This window comes from Paramisgurnus dabryanus, chromosome 9, assembly GCF_030506205.2.
Source record: "Paramisgurnus dabryanus chromosome 9, PD_genome_1.1, whole genome shotgun sequence".
Lineage (NCBI taxonomy): Eukaryota > Metazoa > Chordata > Actinopteri > Cypriniformes > Cobitidae > Paramisgurnus > Paramisgurnus dabryanus.
In genome coordinates this window covers 1,582,105-1,595,517 of record NC_133345.1, presented here as the reverse complement: position 1 = coordinate 1,595,517, position 13,413 = coordinate 1,582,105, and positions in this window count along the sequence as shown.

Sequence of the window (13,413 nt, the reverse complement as noted above, 5' to 3'; positions counted from 1 at the left end):
TTTTTGGAATGATGGTAAACCCACAGCAGATAGTGACCATTGACTCCCATAGTAGGAATAAAAAAATGATGGAATTTTATAGGTTAAATGAAAATTATTTCATAATTTACTCATCCTTGTGTTGTTTTAAACCTGTATGCATTAGTTTTTTTCTGATTAACACAAAATAAAATATTTTGAGGAATGATGGTAAACCCACAGCAGAAAGTTACCATTGACTCCCATAGTAGGATTAAAAAAATGATGGATTTTTATAGGTTCAATGAAAATTCTTTCATAATTTACTCATCCTTGTGTTGTTTTAAACCTGTATGCATTGGTTTTTTTCTGATTAACACAAAAGAAAATATTTTGAGGAATGATGGTAAACCCACAGCAGATAGTGACCATTGACTCCCATAGTAGGAATAAAAAAATGATGGAATTTTATAGGTTCAATGAAAATTCTTTCATAATTTACTCATCCTCGTGTTGTTTTAAACATTTATGCATTAGTTTTTTTCTGATTAACACAAAAGAAAATATTTTGAGGAATGATGGTAAACCCACAGCAGATAGTGACCATTGACTCCCATAGTAGGAATAAAAAAATGATGGAATTTTATAGGTTCAATGAAAATTCTTTCATAATTTACTCATCCTTGTGTTGTTTTAAACCTGTATGCATTAGTTTTTTTCTGATTAACACAAAAAGAAAATATTTTTAGGAATGATGGTAAACCCACAGCAGATAGTGACCATTGACTCCCATAGTGGGAATAAAAAAATGATGGAATTTTATAGGTTCAATGAAAATTCTTTCATAATTTACTCATCCTTGTGTTATTTTAAAACTGTATACATTAGTTTTTTCTGATTAACACAAAAGAAAATATTTTGAGGAATGATGGTAAACCCACAGCAGATAGTGACCATTGACTCCCATAGTAGGAATAAAAAAATGATGGAATTTTATAAGTTCAATGAAAATTCTTTCATAATTTACTCATCCTCGTGTTGTTTTAAACCTGTATGCATTAGTTTTTTTCTGATTAACACAAAAAAAATATTTTGAGGAATGATGTTAAACCCACAGCAGATAGTGACCATTGACTCCCATAGTAGGAATAAAAAAATGATGGAATTTTATAGGTACAATGAAAATTCTTTCATAATTTACTCATCCTCGTGTTGTTTTAAACATTTATGCATTAGTTTTTTTCTGATTAACACAAAAGAAAATATTTTGAGGAATGATGGTAAACCCACAGCAGATAGTGACCATTGACTCCCATAGTAGGAATAAAAAAATGATGGAATTTTATAGGTTCAATGAAAATTCTTTCATAATTTACTCATCCTTGTGTTGTTTTAAACCTGTATGCATTAGTTTTTTTCTGATTAACACAAAAAGAAAATATTTTTAGGAATGATGGTAAACCCACAGCAGATAGTGACCATTGACTCCCATAGTGGGAATAAAAAAATGATGGAATTTTATAGGTTCAATGAAAATTCTTTCATAATTTACTCATCCTTGTGTTATTTTAAAACTGTATACATTAGTTTTTTCTGATTAACACAAAAGAAAATATTTTGAGGAATGATGGTAAACCCACAGCAGATAGTGACCATTGACTCCCATAGTAGGAATAAAAAAATGATGGAATTTTATAAGTTCAATGAAAATTCTTTCATAATTTACTCATCCTCGTGTTGTTTTAAACCTGTATGCATTAGTTTTTTTCTGATTAACACAAAAAAAATATTTTGAGGAATGATGTTAAACCCACAGCAGATAGTGACCATTGACTCCCATAGTAGGAATAAAAAAATGATGGAATTTTATAGGTACAATGAAAATTCTTTCATAATTTACTCATCCTCGTGTTGTTTTAAACATTTATGCATTAGTTTTTTTCTGATTAACACAAAAGAAAATATTTTGAGGAATGATGGTAAACCCACAGCAGATAGTGACCATTGACTCCCATAGTAGGAATAAAAAAATGATGGAATTTTATAGGTTCAATGAAAATTCTTTCATAATTTACTCATCCTTGTGTTGTTTTAAACCTGTATGCATTAGTTTTTTTCTGATTAACACAAAAAGAAAATATTTTTAGGAATGATGGTAAACCCACAGCAGATAGTGACCATTGACTCCCATAGTGGGAATAAAAAAATGATGGAATTTTATAGGTTCAATGAAAATTCTTTCATAATTTACTCATCCTTGTGTTATTTTAAAACTGTATACATTAGTTTTTTCTGATTAACACAAAAGAAAATATTTTGAGGAATGATGGTAAACCCACAGCAGATAGTGACCATTGACTCCCATAGTAGGAATAAAAAATGATGGAATTTTATAAGTTCAATGAAAATTCTTTCATAATTTACTCATCCTCGTGTTGTTTTAAACCTGTATGCATTAGTTTTTTTCTGATTAACACAAAAAAAATATTTTGAGGAATGATGTTAAACCCACAGCAGATAGTGACCATTGACTCCCATAGTAGGAATAAAAAAATGATGGAATTTTATAGGTACAATGAAAATTCTTTCATAATTTACTCATCCTCGTGTTGTTTTAAACATTTATGCATTAGTTTTTTTCTGATTAACACAAAAGAAAATATTTTGAGGAATGATGGTAAACCCACAGCAGATAGTGACCATTGACTCCCATAGTAGGAATAAAAAAATGATGGAATTTTATAGGTTAAATGAAAATTATTTCAAAATTTACTCATCCTTGTGTTGTTTTAAACCTGTATGCATTAGTTTTTTTCTGATTAACACAAAAGAAAATATTTTGAGGAATGATGGTAAACCCACAGCAGATAGGGACCATTGACTCCCATAGTAGGAATAAAAAAATGATGGAATTTTATAGGTTAAATGAAAATTATTTCATAATTTACTCATCCTTGTGTTGTTTTAAACCTGTATGCATTAGTTTTTGTCTGATTAACACAAAAGAAAATATTTTGAGGAATGATGGTAAACCCACAGCAGAAAGTTACCATTGACTCCCATAGTAGGATTAAAAAAAATGATGGATTTTTATAGGTTCAATGAAAATTCTTTCATAATTTACTCATCCTTGTGTTGTTTTAAACCTGTATGCATTAGTTTTTTTCTGATTAACACAAAAGAAAATATTTTGAGGAATGATGGTAAACCCACAGCAGATAGTGACCATTGACTCCCATAGTAGGAATAAAAAAATGATGGAATTTTATAGGTTCAATGAAAATTCTTTCATAATTTACTCATCCTTGTGTTGTTTTAAACCTGTATGCATTAGTTTTTTTCTGATTAACACAAAAAGAAAATATTTTTTGGAATGATGGTAAACCCACAGCAGATAGTGACCATTGACTCCCATAGTAGGAATAAAAAAATGATGGAATTTTATAGGTTAAATGAAAATTATTTCATAATTTACTCATCCTTGTGTTGTTTTAAACCTGTATGCATTAGTTTTTTTCTGATTAACACAAAATAAAATATTTTGAGGAATGATGGTAAACCCACAGCAGAAAGTTACCATTGACTCCCATAGTAGGATTAAAAAAATGATGGATTTTTATAGGTTCAATGAAAATTCTTTCATAATTTACTCATCCTTGTGTTGTTTTAAACCTGTATGCATTGGTTTTTTTCTGATTAACACAAAAGAAAATATTTTGAGGAATGATGGTAAACCCACAGCAGATAGTGACCATTGACTCCCATAGTAGGAATAAAAAAATGATGGAATTTTATAGGTTCAATGAAAATTCTTTCATAATTTACTCATCCTCGTGTTGTTTTAAACATTTATGCATTAGTTTTTTTCTGATTAACACAAAAGAAAATATTTTGAGGAATGATGGTAAACCCACAGCAGATAGTGACCATTGACTCCCATAGTAGGAATAAAAAAATGATGGAATTTTATAGGTTCAATGAAAATTCTTTCATAATTTACTCATCCTTGTGTTGTTTTAAACCTGTATGCATTAGTTTTTTTCTGATTAACACAAAAAGAAAATATTTTTAGGAATGATGGTAAACCCACAGCAGATAGTGACCATTGACTCCCATAGTGGGAATAAAAAAATGATGGAATTTTATAGGTTCAATGAAAATTCTTTCATAATTTACTCATCCTTGTGTTATTTTAAAACTGTATACATTAGTTTTTTCTGATTAACACAAAAGAAAATATTTTGAGGAATGATGGTAAACCCACAGCAGATAGTGACCATTGACTCCCATAGTAGGAATAAAAAAATGATGGAATTTTATAAGTTCAATGAAAATTCTTTCATAATTTACTCATCCTCGTGTTGTTTTAAACCTGTATGCATTAGTTTTTTTCTGATTAACACAAAAAAAATATTTTGAGGAATGATGTTAAACCCACAGCAGATAGTGACCATTGACTCCCATAGTAGGAATAAAAAAATGATGGAATTTTATAGGTACAATGAAAATTCTTTCATAATTTACTCATCCTCGTGTTGTTTTAAACATTTATGCATTAGTTTTTTTCTGATTAACACAAAAGAAAATATTTTGAGGAATGATGGTAAACCCACAGCAGATAGTGACCTTTGACTCCCATAGTAGGAATAAAAAAATGATGGAATTTTATAGGTTCAATGAAAATTCTTTCATAATTTACTCATCCTTGTGTTGTTTTAAACCTGTATGCATTAGTTTTTTTCTGATTAACACAAAAAGAAAATATTTTTAGGAATGATGGTAAACCCACAGCAGATAGTGACCATTGACTCCCATAGTGGGAATAAAAAAATGATGGAATTTTATAGGTTCAATGAAAATTCTTTCATAATTTACTCATCCTTGTGTTATTTTAAAACTGTATACATTAGTTTTTTCTGATTAACACAAAAGAAAATATTTTGAGGAATGATGGTAAACCCACAGCAGATAGTGACCATTGACTCCCATAGTAGGAATAAAAAAATGATGGAATTTTATAAGTTCAATGAAAATTCTTTCATAATTTACTCATCCTCGTGTTGTTTTAAACCTGTATGCATTAGTTTTTTTCTGATTAACACAAAAAAAATATTTTGAGGAATGATGTTAAACCCACAGCAGATAGTGACCATTGACTCCCATAGTAGGAATAAAAAAATGATGGAATTTTATAGGTACAATGAAAATTCTTTCATAATTTACTCATCCTCGTGTTGTTTTAAACATTTATGCATTAGTTTTTTTCTGATTAACACAAAAGAAAATATTTTGAGGAATGATGGTAAACCCACAGCAGATAGTGACCATTGACTCCCATAGTAGGAATAAAAAAATGATGGAATTTTATAGGTTCAATGAAAATTCTTTCATAATTTACTCATCCTTGTGTTGTTTTAAACCTGTATGCATTAGTTTTTTTCTGATTAACACAAAAAGAAAATATTTTTAGGAATGATGGTAAACCCACAGCAGATAGTGACCATTGACTCCCATAGTGGGAATAAAAAAATGATGGAATTTTATAGGTTCAATGAAAATTCTTTCATAATTTACTCATCCTTGTGTTATTTTAAAACTGTATACATTAGTTTTTTCTGATTAACACAAAAGAAAATATTTTGAGGAATGATGGTAAACCCACAGCAGATAGTGACCATTGACTCCCATAGTAGGAATAAAAAAATGATGGAATTTTATAAGTTCAATGAAAATTCTTTCATAATTTACTCATCCTCGTGTTGTTTTAAACCTGTATGCATTAGTTTTTTTCTGATTAACACAAAAAAAATATTTTGAGGAATGATGTTAAACCCACAGCAGATAGTGACCATTGACTCCCATAGTAGGAATAAAAAAATGATGGAATTTTATAGGTACAATGAAAATTCTTTCATAATTTACTCATCCTCGTGTTGTTTTAAACATTTATGCATTAGTTTTTTTCTGATTAACACAAAAGAAAATATTTTGAGGAATGATGGTAAACCCACAGCAGATAGTGACCATTGACTCCCATAGTAGGAATAAAAAAATGATGGAATTTTATAGGTTAAATGAAAATTATTTCAAAATTTACTCATCCTTGTGTTGTTTTAAACCTGTATGCATTAGTTTCTTTCTAATTAACACAAAAGAAAATATTTTGAGGAATGATGGTAAACCCACAGCAGATAGGGACCATTGACTCCCATAGTAGGAATAAAAAAATGATGGAATTTTATAGGTTAAATGAAAATTATTTCATAATTTACTCATCCTTGTGTTGTTTTAAACCTGTATGCATTAGTTTTTGTCTGATTAACACAAAAGAAAATATTTTGAGGAATGATGGTAAACCCACAGCAGAAAGTTACCATTGATTCCCATAGTAGGATTAAAAAAATGATGGATTTTTATAGGTTCAATGAAAATTCTTTCATAATTTACTCATCCTTGTGTTGTTTTAAACCTGTATGCATTAGTTTTTTTCTGATTAACACAAAAGAAAATATTTTGAGGAATGATGGTAAACCCACAGCAGATAGTGACCATTGACTCCCATAGTAGGAATAAAAAAATGATGGAATTTTATAGGTTCAATGAAAATTTTTTCATAATTTACTCATCCTTGTGTTGTTTTAAACCTGTATGCATTAGTTTTTTTCTGATTAACACAAAAAGAAAATATTTTTTGGAATGATGGTAAACCCACAGCAGATAGTGACCATTGACTCCCATAGTAGGAATAAAAAAATGATGGAATTTTATAGGTTAAATGAAAATTATTTCATAATTTACTCATCCTTGTGTTGTTTTAAACCTGTATGCATTAGTTTTTTTCTGATTAACACAAAAGAAAATAATTTGAGGAATGATGGTAAACCCACAGCAGATAGTGACCATTGACTCCCATAGTAGGAATAAAAAAATGATGGAATTTTATAGGTTCAATGAAAATTCTTTCATAATTTACTCATCCTTGTGTTGTTTTAAACCTGTATGCATTAGTTTTTTTCTGATTAACACAAAAAGAAAATATTTTTAGGAATGATGGTAAACCCACAGCAGATAGTGACCATTGACTCCCATAATAGGAATAAAAAAATGATGGAATTTTATAGGTTCAATGAAAATTCTTTCATAATTTACTCATCCTCGTGTTGTTTTAAACATTTATGCATTAGTTTTTTTCTGATTAACACAAAAGAAAATATTTTGAGGAATGATAGTAAACCCACAGCAGATAGTGACCATTGACTCCCATAGTAAGAATAAAAAAATGATGGAATTTTATAGGTTCAATGAAAATTCTTTCATAATTTACTCATCCTTGTGTTATTTTAAACCTGTATACATTAGTTTTTTCTGAATAACACAAAATAAAATATTTTGAGGAATGATGGTAAACCCACAGCAGATAGTGACCATTGACTCCCATAGTAGGATTAAAAAAATGATGGATTTTTATAGGTTCAATGAAAATTCTTTCATAATTTACTCATCCTCGTGTTGTTTTAAACATTTATGCATTAGTTTTTTTCTGATTAACACAAAAGAAAATATTTTGAGGAATGATGGTAAACCCACAGCAGATAGTGACCATTGACTCCCATAGTAGGAATAAAAAAATGATGGAATTTTATAGGTTCAATGAAAATTCTTTCATAATTTACTCATCCTTGTGTTGTTTTAAACCTGTATGCATTAGTTTTTTTCTGATTAACACAAAAAGAAAATATTTTTAGGAATGATGGTAAACCCACAGCAGATAGTGACCATTGACTCCCATAGTGGGAATAAAAAAATGATGGAATTTTATAGGTTCAATGAAAATTCTTTCATAATTTACTCATCCTTGTGTTATTTTAAACCTGTATACATTAGTTTTTTCTGATTAACACAAAAGAAAATATTTTGAGGAATGATGGTAAACCCACAGCAGATAGTGACCATTGACTCCCATAGTAGGAATAAAAAAATGATGGAATTTTATAAGTTCAATGAAAATTCTTTCATAATTTACTCATCCTCGTGTTGTTTTAAACCTGTATGCATTAGTTTTTTTCTGATTAACACAAAAAAAATATTTTGAGGAATGATGGTAAACCCACAGCAGATAGTGACCATTGACTCCCATAGTAGGAATAAAAAAATGATGGAATTTTATAGGTACAATGAAAATTCTTTCATAATTTACTCATCCTCGTGTTGTTTTAAACATTTATGCATTAGTTTTTTTCTGATTAACACAAAAGAAAATATTTTGAGGAATGATGGTAAACCCACAGCAGATAGTGACCATTGACTCCCATAGTAGGAATAAAAAAATGATGGAATTTAATAGGTTAAATGAAAATTATTTCAAAATTTACTCATCCTTGTGTTATTTTAAACCTGTATACATTAGTTTTTTCTGATTAACACAAAATAAAATATTTTGAGGAATGATGGTAAACCCACAGCAGATAGTGACCATTGACTCCCATAGTAGGATTAAAAAAATGATGGATTTTTATAGGTTCAATGAAAATTCTTTCATAATTTACTCATCCTCGTGTTGTTTTAAACATTTATGCATTAGTTTTTTTCTGATTAACACAAAAGAAAATATTTTGAGGAATGATGGTAAACCCACAGCAGATAGTGACCATTGACTCCCATAGTAGGAATAAAAAAATGATGGAATTTTATAGGTTCAATGAAAATTCTTTCATAATTTACTCATTCTTGTGTTGTTTTAAACCTGTATGCATTAGTTTTTTTCTGATTAACACAAAAAGAAAATATTTTTAGGAATGATGGTAAACCCACAGCAGATAGTGACCATTGACTCCCATAGTGGGAATAAAAAAATGATGGAATTTTATAGGTTCAATGAAAATTCTTTCATAATTTACTCATCCTCGTGTTGTTTTAAACATTTATGCATTAGTTTTTTTCTGATTAACACAAAAGAAAATATTTTGAGGAATGATGGTAAACCCACAGCAGATAGTGACCATTGACTCCCATAGTAGGAATAAAAAAATGATGGAATTTTATAGGTTCAATGAAAATTCTTTCATAATTTACTCATCCTTGTGTTGTTTTAAACCTGTATGCATTAGTTTTTTTCTGATTAACACAAAAAGAAAATATTTTTAGGAATGATGGTAAACCCACAGCAGATAGTGACCATTGACTCCCATAGTGGGAATAAAAAAATGATGGAATTTTATAGGTTCAATGAAAATTCTTTCATAATTTACTCATCCTTGTGTTATTTTAAAACTGTATACATTAGTTTTTTCTGATTAACACATAAGAAAATATTTTGAGGAATGATGGTAAACCCACAGCAGATAGTGACCATTGACTCCCATAGTAGGAATAAAAGAATGATGGAATTTTATAAGTTCAATGAAAATTCTTTCATAATTTACTCATCCTCGTGTTGTTTTAAACATTTATGCATTAGTTTTTTTCTGATTAACACAAAAGAAAATATTTTGAGGAATGATGGTAAACCCACAGCAGATAGTGACCATTGACTCCCATAGTAGGAATAAAAAAATGATGGAATTTTATAGGTTCAATGAAAATTCTTTCATAATTTACTCATCCTTGTGTTGTTTTAAACCTGTATGCATTAGTTTTTTTCTGATTAACACAAAAAGAAAATATTTTTTGGAATGATGGTAAACCCACAGCAGATAGTGACCATTGACTCCCATAGTAGGAATAAAAAAATGATGGAATTTTATAGGTTAAATGAAAATTATTTCATAATTTACTCATCCTTGTGTTGTTTTAAACCTGTATGCATTAGTTTTTTTCTGATTAACACAAAAGAAAATAATTTGAGGAATGATGGTAAACCCACAGCAGATAGTGACCATTGACTCCCATAGTAGGAATAAAAAAATGATGGAATTTTATAGGTTCAATGAAAATTCTTTCATAATTTACTCATCCTTGTGTTGTTTTAAACCTGTATGCATTAGTTTTTTTCTGATTAACACAAAAAGAAAATATTTTTAGGAATGATGGTAAACCCACAGCAGATAGTGACCATTGACTCCCATAGTAGGAATAAAAAAATGATGGAATTTTATAGGTTCAATGAAAATTCTTTCATAATTTACTCATCCTCGTGTTGTTTTAAACATTTATGCATTAGTTTTTTTCTGATTAACACAAAAGAAAATATTTTGAGGAATGATAGTAAACCCACAGCAGATAGTGACCATTGACTCCCATAGTAAGAATAAAAAAATGATGGAATTTTATAGGTTCAATGAAAATTCTTTCATAATTTACTCATCCTTGTGTTATTTTAAACCTGTATACATTAGTTTTTTCTGAATAACACAAAATAAAATATTTTGAGGAATGATGGTAAACCCACAGCAGATAGTGACCATTGACTCCCATAGTAGGATTAAAAAAATGATGGATTTTTATAGGTTCAATGAAAATTCTTTCATAATTTACTCATCCTCGTGTTGTTTTAAACATTTATGCATTAGTTTTTTTCTGATTAACACAAAAGAAAATATTTTGAGGAATGATGGTAAACCCACAGCAGATAGTGACCATTGACTCCCATAGTAGGAATAAAAAAATGATGGAATTTTATAGGTTCAATGAAAATTCTTTCATAATTTACTCATCCTTGTGTTGTTTTAAACCTGTATGCATTAGTTTTTTTCTGATTAACACAAAAAGAAAATATTTTTAGGAATGATGGTAAACCCACAGCAGATAGTGACCATTGACTCCCATAGTGGGAATAAAAAAATGATGGAATTTTATAGGTTCAATGAAAATTCTTTCATAATTTACTCATCCTTGTGTTATTTTAAACCTGTATACATTAGTTTTTTCTGATTAACACAAAAGAAAATATTTTGAGGAATGATGGTAAACCCACAGCAGATAGTGACCATTGACTCCCATAGTAGGAATAAAAAAATGATGGAATTTTATAAGTTCAATGAAAATTCTTTCATAATTTACTCATCCTCGTGTTGTTTTAAACCTGTATGCATTAGTTTTTTTCTGATTAACACAAAAAAAATATTTTGAGGAATGATGGTAAACCCACAGCAGATAGTGACCATTGACTCCCATAGTAGGAATAAAAAAATGATGGAATTTTATAGGTACAATGAAAATTCTTTCATAATTTACTCATCCTCGTGTTGTTTTAAACATTTATGCATTAGTTTTTTTCTGATTAACACAAAAGAAAATATTTTGAGGAATGATGGTAAACCCACAGCAGATAGTGACCATTGACTCCCATAGTAGGAATAAAAAAATGATGGAATTTAATAGGTTAAATGAAAATTATTTCAAAATTTACTCATCCTTGTGTTATTTTAAACCTGTATACATTAGTTTTTTCTGATTAACACAAAATAAAATATTTTGAGGAATGATGGTAAACCCACAGCAGATAGTGACCATTGACTCCCATAGTAGGATTAAAAAAATGATGGATTTTTATAGGTTCAATGAAAATTCTTTCATAATTTACTCATCCTCGTGTTGTTTTAAACATTTATGCATTAGTTTTTTTCTGATTAACACAAAAGAAAATATTTTGAGGAATGATGGTAAACCCACAGCAGATAGTGACCATTGACTCCCATAGTAGGAATAAAAAAATGATGGAATTTTATAGGTTCAATGAAAATTCTTTCATAATTTACTCATTCTTGTGTTGTTTTAAACCTGTATGCATTAGTTTTTTTCTGATTAACACAAAAAGAAAATATTTTTAGGAATGATGGTAAACCCACAGCAGATAGTGACCATTGACTCCCATAGTGGGAATAAAAAAATGATGGAATTTTATAGGTTCAATGAAAATTCTTTCATAATTTACTCATCCTCGTGTTGTTTTAAACATTTATGCATTAGTTTTTTTCTGATTAACACAAAAGAAAATATTTTGAGGAATGATGGTAAACCCACAGCAGATAGTGACCATTGACTCCCATAGTAGGAATAAAAAAATGATGGAATTTTATAGGTTCAATGAAAATTCTTTCATAATTTACTCATCCTTGTGTTGTTTTAAACCTGTATGCATTAGTTTTTTTCTGATTAACACAAAAAGAAAATATTTTTAGGAATGATGGTAAACCCACAGCAGATAGTGACCATTGACTCCCATAGTGGGAATAAAAAAATGATGGAATTTTATAGGTTCAATGAAAATTCTTTCATAATTTACTCATCCTTGTGTTATTTTAAAACTGTATACATTAGTTTTTTCTGATTAACACATAAGAAAATATTTTGAGGAATGATGGTAAACCCACAGCAGATAGTGACCATTGACTCCCATAGTAGGAATAAAAGAATGATGGAATTTTATAAGTTCAATGAAAATTCTTTCATAATTTACTCATCCTCGTGTTGTTTTAAACATTTATGCATTAGTTTTTTTCTGATTAACACAAAAGAAAATATTTTGAGGAATGATGGTAAACCCACAGCAGATAGTGACCATTGACTCCCATAGTAGGAATAAAAAAATGATGGAATTTTATAGGTTCAATGAAAATTCTTTCATAATTTACTCATCCTTGTGTTGTTTTAAACCTGTATGCATTAGTTTTTTTCTGATTAACACAAAAAGAAAATATTTTTAGGAATGATGGTAAACCCACAGCAGATAGTGACCATTGACTCCCATAGTGGGAATAAAAAAATGATGGAATTTTATAGGTTCAATGAAAATTCTTTCATAATTTACTCATCCTCGTGTTGTTTTAAACATTTATGCATTAGTTTTTTTCTGATTAACACAAAAGAAAATATTTTGAGGAATGATGGTAAACCCACAGCAGATAGTGACCATTGACTCCCATAGTAGGAATAAAAAAATGATGGAATTTTATAGGTTCAATGAAAATTCTTTCATAATTTACTCATCCTTGTGTTGTTTTAAACCTGTATGCATTAGTTTTTTTCTGATTAACACAAAAAGAAAATATTTTTAGGAATGATGGTAAACCCACAGCAGATAGTGACCATTGACTCCCATAGTGGGAATAAAAAAATGATGGAATTTTATAGGTTCAATGAAAATTCTTTCATAATTTACTCATCCTTGTGTTATTTTAAAACTGTATACATTAGTTTTTTCTGATTAACACATAAGAAAATATTTTGAGGAATGATGGTAAACCCACAGCAGATAGTGACCATTGACTCCCATAGTAGGAATAAAAGAATGATGGAATTTTATAAGTTCAATGAAAATTCTTTCATAATTTACTCATCCTCGTGTTGTTTTAAACATTTATGCATTAGTTTTTTTCTGATTAACACAAAAGAAAATATTTTGAGGAATGATGGTAAACCCACAGCAGATAGTGACCATTGACTCCCATAGTAGGAATAAAAAAATGATGGAATTTTATAGGTTCAATGAAAATTCTTTCATAATTTACTCATCCT